The following is a 13,744-nucleotide window of genomic DNA, read 5'->3' on the forward strand; positions in this document are numbered from 1 at the left end:
CGCAGAATTCCTCAGCAAATCTTTCCTGCCCTTTTCTCACCAAGGCAGTTTGTCATTTTCTTAAAACTTCTTCCTTATGACCATTCTGCCCATCTAAAAGATAATCTATCAAGATGGCCCCTTGGGGATTAAAAAATAGATATACAGTTGCCATCACCTTCTGAGCTGACCTACTTCTCTGCCTTGAATTGAGCTGGCCCAGAAGACCCCTTCGGGTGCCACTGCCTTCGAATGGGCATTTGTTTTGAGCGTGCGCTAAGAAGACCAAGACTAAGTGTGTGCCTGAGAGAGCTTGGCTGCCCCAGGACTGCTGGGAGAGACCCAGCTCAGCACGACTTGCGTGGAACACACGGTTGTGCATGTGAACTATAACCTGAGCAACAAGGCATTGGGGCTGAACCCGAGAATACCCTCCCTCCTTCTCTTCGCTCAGTTTTCGCTTTAGGCCCAATTTGGACACACACACCACCTTTCACATGACACCTTCCCCTGCCACATCAGCTTGGTTTGCCAGAAAACCCACCGACCTGGGACAGGTGCTGCCAACCTTGCGAAGGTTCCAACTCTTGGGCCCGTGGGGGTCCATGGCCCCCAGAAAGCCAATTCTAGGGTTTTTGTGAAAAGGTGACTCAAAAATGTAAGGTTGTGCCACACTGTGCTGTGAAGAGGACTCTGTTATTTTAACAAAACAGGCCAGCAAAACTCAAAGAACACCCCCAGCACGTAGAAGGCTGTGTCAGCTGATCATGCGCTTTGGTGTTTAATTTTGCGTTTACTTTTGACTTTGACTGTAAAGCAGTTTCTTCCTTCCTGTGTGGGTTCTTCCACCCAGACCACCAACACCCCACACACACATTCAAGGCTCTTCTGAGGCTCTACCCAGCGCTACAGAGGGGAACAGACCAAACCAAATGCCAACCTTCCCGCTGGGTGTGTCACCCTTGGACCCACCAAGGACTCCCGGAGCCCAGGAGACATGGGTGGCGACTGGTGTCGGTTCCTACAGCACACATGTCACTCTCTTCTCTGTGCCACCTTGCTCGATGTCAGAGGCCACTTCCTTCTCCTTGGCTAAGACACATGAACCTAGCCCCTTAAAGGAAAAACACAGAAATAAATCACTTTCTATCTTTCCTACAAAGCGCCGGAGAATCCTCAGGGCGCACAGTAGAGGCATCGCTGGTTGGTGCAGGTGGTTAACCCTCCTGGCTGCAAAGCCAAGGTTGCAGATTCGAATCCACCCGGATGCCCGAGGCTTGTGAAATCCTGTCTGGCTGGAGGAGCCCATGGGTGCCACCAGAAGGGAGAAAGTGCTTTTACGTCAAATGCAAAGTAAGCTGCGAAGAAGGGCCTGGCGATCTACCTCAGAAGCTTAGCCCATGTGGGATCCCTGTAAAGCCCGGCTCTTGGCAAACAGAAGGCACCAGTCACAATCCACGCATTTGGTCCGAATCCACGGACAAGCAGAGGAGGACATCGGAAATAAGGGCCACGCATGTCCTGATGGGGAAAGAACAAAAACAGGCAAATCAGCTCTCAGGGAAAACCCGAAAACGCGTATAGAACAGGAGGGCTTTGTCTAAGCTCGCCACTACTCCAAAGGGAAGGGAAGGGGAGACTGAGATGCTACAGTGACTCTTCAGTCTTTTGTGTGCATCCAAGTCTCTTTCTGCCTTTGTCGTAGGTTGGAATCGATGTCATTGATCACGGCAGGGAGACAACTGGCTGAGTGCGCAACGTCCTTCTGTGGGCGCAGCAATGAACATGCCTCAAGGCCCTCTGGCAGTGGGCACACTGCGACCTTCGTCCTCCCTGTGCCCCTGCTGGCCCAGGGGGTTACATGTTGACCTGCTAACCGCAAAGTCAGCAGTTCGAAACCACCAGCTGCTCTGCGGGAGAAAGAGGAGGCTTTCTACTCCCATAAAAAGTCACAAGTCTCAGACACCCACAGGGGAGTTTCCCAGGGTATGGCCTGCCCCACCTTTTATCTTACAAGAAATAAAAGAAGAAGTGAGTGGGGTGAGGGGGCAGGGAGGGTACGTGGTGGGTCTCTTGCACACTGAAGCACTCCTAGGCCTGGGGGAAGGTTGATGAGAGACGGACCTTCCTCCAGAGCCAGCCTCCCCCCACGCCCCCACCACCCCAGAGCAGGTGTCCTGAATGCAGACTTCCAGCCTCCTCGTGGGGGATCCATGGGGCTTTCCACTTCCCCAAAGCAGTTACAGTCTCGGAAACCCACAGGGCCACTTCCTATACGGCTCTAGGAGTCAGCATGGACTGGACGGCAGTGGGCACCTCGGAGACAGTTACTCTGTGATTGTTAAGACCATCTACCTGTGGCTTTTCTGCTAATCGCCACACAGACCACAGACCCTGATCAACCAGGATGACAGCCTCAGTGGTCTCCCAAGGACCCTGCCAGTGGGGAAGGGTAACTTTAAGAAAACAATCCCTGAAGGGATCCTATCCTTCTTCTCTCTTTAAAAAAAAAAAAATTTTATTAGGAGCTCTTACAGCTATTACAATCCATAGTTCCATTAGATCAAGCATAATTGTACAATTGCTGCTCTCATCATTTTTGATACATCTTCTTCTCTTCTTGAACTCCTTGATATCCCCTCCCTATCACCACCCTAAGCCCTCAGTATATTATATATGAATATGATTATCATCATCATCATCATTATTAAAAGCCAGAAGTTTCTGTCATTTCCCCACCAAAACCTTTACTGAACTTCCCTGGGGGACCCTGGCTTTTGTTTCTCCCTCAGCAGCCCAGGGGGGAGGGTGGGCGGACCGTGAAGCTGCAGCCTGCTATCCCGAAAGAGTTCTCAGATCCCTGAGATCAATGAGTGTGTCCTGGGTACAGGCGAGAAGGCCCCAAAAGAGTGCAGATGTCCACGGGTGGCCGCTAGGAGCTCCAGCCCTCAGTGAGATGCCTCTGCCCGCTGTCCTCAGTTCTTTTCTCTCTTTCTTTCTTTTTTATTTTCAGCTTTATTTGGACATAATCCACATGTCATGCAATTCAACAATTCAATCATACCAAGAAGAGCTGAGCAAGCCTCACCACAATCCATTTCAGAATATGTTCTCCTTTCTTGGACTCATTGTTATGAGCTCCCCCTTCTCCCCCCACACCTCAACCCAGCCTCCCCTGCCATAACCCTAAGGAGCCATTAATCCAGTTACTGTCTGCAGATCCACCCATCCTGGAGTTCATAAACCGGAAGACATCCAAAAACAAAGAAGGAAAAATGATAACACATTAAAATAGAGAAAAACCTAGTCGACAATAAAGCAGAAAAATTGAAAACCAGACCAACTTTAGAATGGGTCAAAAGGGAGATCAGATCATCAGGTATTAGATGTCAACCTGACTGCATCTGCCAGAATTCACTCTGCAATGCACCCTGAATGGCAGCCTGGTTAGTCACATCCCTGGTCTGTGTTCAGAGGGGATTCACCGGAGGCTTAATCCAAGTGCATTCCTCAGCCCCCTTTGCAAAGACTGAAGCAACTTTTAAATGGGTCAAAGGGGAGATTTTTTTTCCCAAGGGGAGATGAAATAAGATATTACATTGTAACCTAGCTAGACTACAGTCGTCTCTGCGTGATAGTATGGTCATTCACAAGACAGACAGTCTTCCAGATATAGTTGAGTCTCCCCTGTCCTCTGAGCTGCACCCACCCTGAAAGTTAGGTGCCTCCTCCCTTAGTGGTGTCCCCATAACATGCTGCAAAACTGTGATTCCAGCAATACCTACAAACCTACCTCTCGGGAGGTCCTCGTGTTACAAATGGTTAACACACCTGGTTGCTAACCAAAAGGGTGGAGATTGTAGTCCACCCTGAGGCACCTCAGAAGCAAGGTCTGCTGATCTGCTTCTGAAACATCAACCAGGAAAACCCTTACAGAGTGAAGCTCTGTGCTGACACGCATGGGGGACACCGTGAGTTGCAGTTGACCCATTGGGCCACCTGTGGGCCTAGCTAATCCAGATACTCAGTTAATGACAGGTGGATTGCTTCCCCTCCGGTGGCAATCTTCTTTAGGATGCCATCCTGAATATAGCAAACAGTCAGTAAAATGTCTGTTGGGAAAAACGAACTGGAAAGATGCATGCATATATGGATGGATGGAGAGATGGGTGGATCCCCTTTGGGAAATTAAACCTAAGATTAAAGACTACTGGGGTGCAAGCAGCCGAGCAGAAGCATCATTGGGAGGAGGGCTTTGAACGCACATCCGGTGTTCTAAAGAGCCAGAGACCTCCATGGCTGACATAAGTAAGGCAGGGAAACAATGTCTAAAACAAACGCTCCGTACAAAGTAGGGAAAGTGTTCCTACTTCTATAAAAGCACCACGACTGCCAAAAAGACAAACAGATCTGTCTTGGAAGAAGTACAGCCAGAGTGTGCCTTAGAGGCAAAGCGGAGAGACTTTTTGTCTTGCGTCCGTTGGGCCTGTTGTCAGGAGAGACCAGTCCCTGCAGAAGGCATCACGTTTGGCAAAGTAGAGGAGCAGCGAAAACGAGGAAGGCCCTCAACAAGATGGATTGACACACTGGCTGCAGCAAGGGGCTCAAGCCTGGGAACCTAGGATGGTGCATGACTGGACAGTGTTAGTTCTGTTGTGCACAGGGTGGGCAGGGGTCAGAACTACTTGATGGCACCTAACAACCACAAGACCTCTACAGCATGCAAAGATTTCAATCACAAGGGTCCACGAGAAAGGACAGAAAATCTGATTGTGATGCTGGCCACGGAGAGTCGTCATGGCCCTATGGCTGCTTTGTGTGAATACCCTTACACACTCACCAAAGGCTTCTTGGATCCCTCTGATGGGAATACAAGAAAGGTCCCGGCTGTGTTCCATTGCACCAGTCAGAACTCACTGTGGCCTATGTGACCAGGCCCAAATGCCCCATGGGTTTCCTGGGCTGTGTTCTTTACAGAAGTGATCACCTTGATTTCCTCCCAGGGGGCCACTGGTTAGCAGCAGAATGCTTAACTGCTGCACAACCTCACTCACCGCCACCAAATCCTTTCCGAGTCATGGTGACCCTACATTATAGGATAGAACAGTCTCTGTGGGTTTCTGAAACGGGAACTCTTCATGGGAGTACAGAGTCCCATCTTTCTCCCATTGGAGTGGCTGGTGGATTCGAGCGCAAGACCTTGTGGTTAGCCGTGCAATGCATGGATGGGTTTTGAAATTAAACTTTAACTCATTCCCTCGCTGCCATCCAGTTGATGCTGACTCATAGCAACTCTTGTTGCTGCGGTTGGTTGAGGTGCTGGGGGGCCCATCAAGTTGGATTGGGCCCATGGCAGCCGTACGCACAACAGAACGAAATGTCGCCTGATCCTGTGCCAGCCTCACAATTGTTCCCGCGCCTGAGCCCATCCTTGCAGCCACAATGTCACTCCATCTTCTTAAGGGACGGCCTCCTCTTCTCTGCCCCTCCACTTTACCAAGCATGACGCCCTGCTCCAGGAATTGGTCTCCCCTGAAAACATAGCCACAGTAGGTGAGACGAAATCTGCCCATCCTCGCCTCTAAAGCCATACTTCTGCCACGACAAATGTGTCCTTTTAGCAGTCCATAGAGCTTTCAGTACTCTCTGTCAGCAGTACAATTCAAATGTAGTAGCGACCCTGGAGGGTGGGACAGATCTGCCCCTGTGAGTCTCTGAGGCTATGAATCTATGAACAGACCGCCGGTGGAGCAGCTGGTGGGCTGGAACCACCAGCCTCGCTATTAGCAGTGCAGCACGTAACACACTCCCCCACCAAAGCACGGATTTTCACTGAGCTCTGCTGGCCATCAGAAAGATTGTGAGCCAATAGACTCCCTCTAACAGGGGTCAGAGGTGAACAGTCCTAAGTAACCTGGCTCCACCCCCCTCAGCACCCCAACACTCCCAACGCAGTTTCACAAGGCATTTTAGTCCTATGTAGCCAGGAGCGGTCATTTCTGCAGCCCTGGTGGTGCCCTGGGTAATCCCCAGTCCCTTGGTGAGAGAAAGATGACCAGCCTCGGAGACACCACGGGAAGAGTGCTGGTGGTTATGCAGGGGCCACTCGCCACCAACTCGGCAGTTCCAAACCACCAGCCACTTCTTGGGAGGAAGGCTATGCTTTCGATATCTGTGAAGAGCCACCGTCTCGGAAACCCACAGGGGCCAGTTCTACTCTGTCCGAAAGGGTCGCTATGAGTCAGCATCGACTCACTGGCAGTGCGTTTGAATTTCTGAGAGAGGCACATTGGAAGAGGGCCCCAAATCAACGTCTAACAAAATCAGCTGTTGGAAACCCCAAGAGCACAGTTCCAACCTGAAGCATTGGGGGGCAGGTGTGTCCTGAGTCACACCATGGAGGCCGTAGTGAGGAACCCCAGGGCAGGAGACGCAGTGTCCTGCCCTTGTGCTAAGTGCCATCCAGCAGGACGCCAGGACTTCAGAAACCACACTTTGGCTTACCCCGCCCTCTCAAAGGCCAAATCGTCCCCGTGGATGGGCTCCCACTTGACTTGGTGGCCTTCTCCCTGGGACCCACCCTGGCCACGCCTGGAGACAGGCGTCCTGGGGATTTTGTCCAATCCTGGAGTTCCTGAGAATGGGCAGGGTCATGTAGTCCCTGGCACACACCCAAATGTGCCCCGACGGAAGCCTTCATGTGAGTTGTGGGCGCCCGACCAGAAACCTGGTTACAAAGAAGCCCTGCTACCGTTCCTGGTGCTGTGCATGGGGACAGCTCACACCTGAAATGAGCTAGAGCCATGCACTGAAAGCAATCCAAGTGCCTGGTGGGTGCAGATCCCGGGGCCACCAGACCCACTGGGCAGTCTTGCGGGGTGTAGACTATGAAGCTGCATTGCAAAGCCCCCAGGGGTGGCTCAGTCCCCACTCGGAGAAGCTGTCTGCCAGCGAGATGGATTGAAGTGGAATTCTCATAGAACTCAGTCAAGGGCAGTGCAGGCAGAGGACAGGGTCAGCCTCTGGTCCTCCAAGCAGGATCCCCGAGCCACCAGCTTCCCAAATCTGTGCTCAGGAATGCAGATCCCTGGGCTCCATCCAGGAATTATTGAGTCCGAATCCCAGAGGCCAGGCCCCGTGTAGTGGTTATGCTTTGCGTTGCTAACCACAGCCTTTCTGCTGCTGTGGTTACGGTTTCAGGAGCCCACAGTGGTAGCTCTACTCTGTCCTGGAGGGTTTGTGTGAGTCAGAAGCGACTCAGTGGCAGTCCTTTTGAGTTTTATTAGCGAGGTATGTATAGATTTAACCAAAATGGTCCCAATAGCACGGTGAGTAAGCAACTTGCCTGCTCACTGAAAGGTCAGTGGTTTGAACCCCCCAGATTCTCCACGAGAGAAAAATGAGTTTGCTTCCATAAAGATTTACAGTCCTGGAAACCCTATGCTGGCAATTCTACTCTCTCCTAAAGGGTTGCTGCGAGTAGAAACCAACCAGACGGCAATGCGTTTTAGTGTTTTATTTAGACATTGCACACTTGTATCTTTATTACATGGATATAAAGCAAAAGCAACGCCCACTGCCATTGACTCAACTCTGACTCATAGTGACCCTAAAAAGGGTTCCGGAGGCTGTAAATCTTTATGGGGGCAGGTAGCCTCATCTTTCTCCCAAGGAGTGGCTGGGGGTTGGAACTCCTAACCTTGCAGTTAGCATCCCAACATGTGTCCCACGACACCACCAGGGCTCTTTATTACATGCACGCATCATAATATAATGACATTGTTATTGTTGCTGTTGTTGTTAGGTGCCATCGAGATGGTTCTGACACGTAGCGACTCTAAGCACAACAAAACAAAACACTGCCCAGCCCGGCACCATCCTCACAATTGTTCCTATGTCTGAGCCCATTGTGGCAACCACTGCGTCAGTCCATCTCTGCGTTAGTCCGGGTCGACTAGAGAAACAAATTCATAGACACTCATGTGTATAAGAAATGGCTTTATATAAGGAGTAATTGTATATTAAGAAAATATCCCAGCCCAGCCCAGATCAAGTCTATAAGTCTGATATTAGCTCAAATGTCGGATACCAGTCTATAAATTCCTCTTCAGAATCATGCAACACATGCAATAATGCCAAATCCAGGAAGATCACAGGCCAGTGGGCGAAAAGTCTTGTGGATCCAGTGGCAGTGGAAGCATCTCAGTACTGGCATGGGTTTCCACGTGGCTCCTCCAGCTCCAGGAGTCTGGCATCATCAGCATAGCCCCATGTGGCTTGTCAACAGGAATGTCTCGCAGGATGAGGGTGGGCCCCATCTCCAGGGAGGAAAACAGAATCCTCAGAAGGCCAGGCCCACACAGAGGCCGCATTGGTTATGACCTGATTGACAGGCTAGACTCCACCCCTTCACTCAAGTTGACAGATGATGTAACTGCCACAATCTCCTTGAGGGCTTTCTTCTCTCTTGCTGCCCCTCTACTTTACCAAGCAAGATGTCCTTCTCCAGAGACTGGTCTCTCCTGACAACCTGTCCAAAGTATGAAAAACTACGTCTCACCATCCTTGCTTTTAAAGAACACTCTGGCCGTACTTCTTCTAAGGCAGACTTGCTTGTTCTTTTGGCAATCCGTGATGGTTTTAATATTCTTCACCAGCACGATAATTCAAATGCATCAATTCCTATTGGTTCTGCCGTAGTCAATGTTCAACTTTCACGTGCCTCCGAGGCTATTGTAAACACCATGGCCTGGTCAGGCACACCTTCGTTCTCCAAGTCATTTTCCAGCTTTTCGGTACTCTAAAGAGGTCGTGAGCAGCAGAGTGACCTAATGCAGCATGTCCTTTAATTGCTTGACTGCTGCTTCCATGAACATTGCTTGTGGATCCAAGTCAGACAAAATCCTTGACAACTTCAACCTTTTCTCCATTTATCATGATCTTACCTAATGGTCCAGTTGTGAGGATTCTGGTCTCCTTAACATTAAGTTGTAATTCATACTGAAGGCTGCAATCCTTGATCTTCATCAGCAAATGCCTCGAGTCATCCTCAGTTTCAGCAAGCAAGGTGTGTCATCTGCATACTGAAGGTTGTTAATAAGACTTACTCCAATCCTGATGCCATGTTCTTCTTCACATAAGCTAATTTCTCTGATGGTTTGCTCAGTATACAAATTGAACATATGTAGTGCGAGGATACAACCCTGACACACACCTTTTCGGACTTTAAACCATGCAGTATTTCTTTGTTCTGTTTGCACAATTGCTTCTTGATCCATGCACAAGTTCCACATGAGCACAATTAAGTATTCTGGAATTCCCATCATTCTCAAGGTGATCCATTGTTTATTATGGTCCACACAACTGAAAACCTTAGTAGTCAATACAGCACTTTATTGTCAATACATTTCTTTCTGGTATTATCTGTTTTGAGCTGAGATCCATGAGACATCAGTGTTATCCCTTGTCCACGTCCTTGTCTGAATCCGACCTGGATTTTTGACAGTTCCTTGTCAATGTACTGCTGCAACCACTGTTGGATGATTTTACTTGCATCTTCACTTGCAAAATTTCGCAGTAAAACTTTACTTGCGTGTGGTATTAATGGTATTGTTCTCTAGTTTGAGCATTCTGCTGGGTCATCTTTCTTTGGAATGGACACAAATATGGGTCTGTTCCTGCCAGTTGGCCAAGTAGCTATCTTCCAAATTTCTTGGCATAGATGAGTGTTTCCAGTGCTTCATTAGCTTGCTATGCATTTTATTATAGTTAAGTAGGAGTCCCCTGGTAGCACAAAGGATTAAACACTGGATCTGCAGCCAGAAGTTGGCAGTTCTAACCCACGTAGAGGTGCCTTTGTGAACAGGACTGATTGATCATCTGCTTCCAAAAGATCACAGCCTTTAAAAAGCGCTTGCCAGCAGTACAGTCCTACTCTGCCCACATGGGGTTGCCCAGAGTCAGAATCCACTCAATGGCAACTACCACCACCATAATAAAAGGGCAATGTATGATCATCTTTTATATGAAAAACAAATGTTAAAATAAAAGATGAAGTGTAAGCACACTGGGAAAATGACATGTAATCATATATGCTTAGGCAAATTACAGATAATGTGGTGTTACATAATCTGGTGTCAATTGGCGGATTAAAAGTGAAGGGGTGGAGTTTAGCCTGTCAATCAGGTCACAGCTGGATGACCTCATTGGGAGACGCTAAGGAATAAATAGCTTGTTGGAGGCGGGACACATGCTCATTCCCTGCCAGGCATTCCTGTTGAGAAGACACATGGAGCTACGCTAGAGCCCCGTAGCTGAAGGAGCCATGTGGAGACCCCTGTCAGGGCCAAGACGTTCCACCACTACTAGATCCACAAGACTTTCCACCTATTGGACTGTGATCTTTCTTCCTGTGTTAAGCATCATTGCATTTGCTACATGTGTCTGAAGAAGAATTTATAGACGTAATGGACATATAGGCTAATACTGGATTTATGGACTTAACCTGGACTGGGCTGGGATGTTTTCTCAATAATCAATTGCTCTTGTATATAAAGCTCTTTCCTATACCACATAAATGTTTATGGATTTTGTTTCTCTAGTCAACCCAGACTAATACAGAGAGTGTAATACGTGTGAAGCCCAGAGCCCAAGTTGTAATGGTAGGCCCCTGGCTTCCTCTCCATCTTTGGACCAAGCATTTCATCCTGTTCTTGGAGCAGAAATGTGAGTTCAATAAATTACAACGCCCTGTGGAAGAGCCCTGGTGTTGTAGTGGTGACGCTTTGGCTACAATCCAAAAGGTCAGCAGTTTGAAACCACCAGCCACTCCTCAGGAGAAAGACAGGGCTTTCTACTCCTGTAGACAGTTACCATTTCAGAAATTTCCAGGCAGGTCTACCCTGTCCTAAAAGGTCGCTGTGAGTTGGCATCGACACAATGACAGTGAATTTGGCTTTGAGTTTTTGGTGGACTGGAGAGCTGTGATGATCAGCTGATCTATTTTATTTCACTTAACCGGCAGTGCCCTGGTTAGGGGACAGGACGGCCATGTGCCCAGAGTCAGGGAGAAGGGCCTGGGGGAGATGAGAGCAAAGACAGCGATAATTCAGTGTGCACATGGCACTGGCTGTCAGACTGTAGGTTCTCAGGACACAGTGTCACATAAGGGGACAGACAGGAATGCCCTGGGTCGTCCCCGAGGTCTGCCTGCCCAGCTCAGGCAGGGCACCAAGTTCTGTCCTACAGTGGTCACAGGCTACCAACACCCAGCGCCTGAAGGTAGAGAGCAGGCTTCTGGTTGGCACTCTGGCCAGATTCACTGAGAGCAGATGCCCAGGGGAGCCTCAGGCCACATTCTTAGGGGCCATCTGCTGGGTGTCCTCTGCTTCAGGTCACCCCAGGCTTGTTTTTGAGCAAGCAGGACAGCTGGTGGTTGGCTCAGAAGCCAGGGAGCAGAGTTCTATTGCTGGGGCCTATGCGCTGGACTGGACAGTCTCCCAACACCTTGCAGGAAAACGCTTTTCACGTGAAATACGAGCTGCTGGTCACCACGCGCTGTGGGGAGCTTCTGGCTCCCTTCCCCAGGATCCCTCTATTTGCTGTGCTCAGCAGACAAGGAGGGCTGGCATGGGTGGGCAGAGAGCCTTGCCACCTCCTTCCTGCCTCAGTGGACACCACACAGACCCTCACCGGGCACGGAAGACCAGTGCCCAGAGTCCGTCATCCATAATGACCAGGTTTCCAGGGTCACTAGCTCTCGCTCTCTCTCCCTCTTTTTTTTTTAATTATTAAAAGATCATTTTGGGGGGAGCTCTTACAGCTCTTATAACAATCCATACATCAATTGTATCGAGCACATTTATACATGTGTTGCCATCATTTTTTTAAACATTTATTTTTGTTTGAGCCCTTGGTATCAGCTCCTTTTTCCCCTCCCCCCTCCCACCCTTGAGACCCCTTGATAAATTATAACTTATTTTTATTTTCATATCTTACACCAACCACTGTCTCTTGTCCCCCAGGGTTTCTGTTGTTCATCCCCCTGCAAGTGGTTGACTGGTTATGTGTTGACCATTTCGATCAGATCCCCCTTCCTTCCCTCCTTTCCCCCCCTTCCCCCTACCCTCCTGGAATCACAACACACATTCCTGTTCCTGGATTCCGTGTGCCCTGGGTTCTTATCTCTTATCTGTACCTGTGTACATGCTCCGGTCTAGCACAGAGTGAAAGGCAGGACTGGGGTCATGATAGTAGGGGGTGAGGAAGCCTCACGGAATCAGAGGAATATCGTGTGTTTCATTTGTGCTATACTGCGCCCTGTTAGACTCATCTCTTCCTTGTGACCCTTCTTTGGGGGGATGTTCCATTGTCTACAGATGGGTTTGGGGACTCTGCTCCAACCCCCCCTTGTTCTCAACAATATGTTTTTTGTTTTGTTTTGTTTTGGGTCTTCTGATGCCTGTTACCCGATCCCGTCGACATCTCATGATCACACAGGCTGGTGTGCTTCTTCCATGTGGGCTTGTTGCTTTGCTGCTGGATGGTCACTTGTTTAACCTCAAGCCTTTAAGACCCCAATGCTATATCTTTTGATAGCCGGGCACCATCAGCTTTCTTCGCCACGTTTGTTTATGCACCCGTTTGTCTTCAGCGCTCACTCCATCTCTTGATGAGGATGATGAAAAGCCTGTTCCTCTAGGCCCTTACTTTCAGATAAGGAAAAATGTGTGCCTGCCTCTCGCAATGAAAATCATTTGTACTGCAGCCCATGATCCAGGATGAAGTGTAGGTATCTGTTTTGGCAGCCTGCCACCCCCGATCATTCCAGTACCCCTCGGGGAGGCTGTGTTGCCTACTCTGGGACACACTGCTATAGGCCACACCTTGGAAATTAATACAGAGCCCTGGTGGTAGAGTGGCTTATGAGTGGGCTGCTGATGCAAGATCAGGGGCTCCCGCTGCTCTGCAGGACAAAGAGGGGGCATTCGACTCCCTTGGAGTTAGAGTCTCCAAAGCCCACCGGGGCAGTGTGACCTGCCCTGTGGGGTAGCTGGGGGTGGGAATGAACTCCATTGCAGAGAATGAGGAAAGTCGCCTTCTTCCATTCTGTACAATATCTACTGTGCTGCGTTTGGGGTGAAATTCTACACAGTAGGGTTGGCTCTCCCTCGACCATTTCTACACTCACTATTCAAGGACACGAGGGACTTGTCCACCATGAGGTAACATTCTTTTTTTCACTGGGTTCCCCCGTGAACTGCATCCCACTCCCCACCCCCTGCCACTCCCTTGGCTCCAAACACTGGGGTGACTGACAGTTTCATGCCACAGGAATCCCTCACCCACTGCCAGTTTGCAGGCTCCAGGCGGCCACCAGGGGAAGGGCCCCACCCAATGGGTGTGTGCCATCCTCCTGGGGAGCCCAAGCTGGCATCTGTGGTGTTTCTGTGGCAACACCGCACAATCAGCTGCTGCTCAGTTTCTGCCTGGACGAGCAGCACCAGCACTACCTCATCCAGAGGCCTCCTGGGCTTCCGCAGGCCCGGGCTGGCCGGCTCTGCTGTCCTGAGAGTCCTGGGGTTGCCCACTCGTACACTTCCGGCTGCATGGGCTCACTCCTGATTTGCCTCTCACATGCTCTGTTTTTCTGCTCAGACTGAAAAGTCTCGGTAGGCCAAGAGGAGTCCGACTGGCTCTCCTGTCATCAGAGTCTTTGGAATGCTAACCGCATGGTCAGTGGTTCAAACCAGCCAACAGAAAGATG

The sequence above is a fragment of the Echinops telfairi genome, unplaced genomic scaffold (assembly GCF_000313985.2).
Source record: "Echinops telfairi isolate 266 unplaced genomic scaffold, ASM31398v2 ScPeMD7_3533;HRSCAF=4204_0, whole genome shotgun sequence".
Taxonomy (NCBI): domain Eukaryota; kingdom Metazoa; phylum Chordata; class Mammalia; order Afrosoricida; family Tenrecidae; genus Echinops; species Echinops telfairi.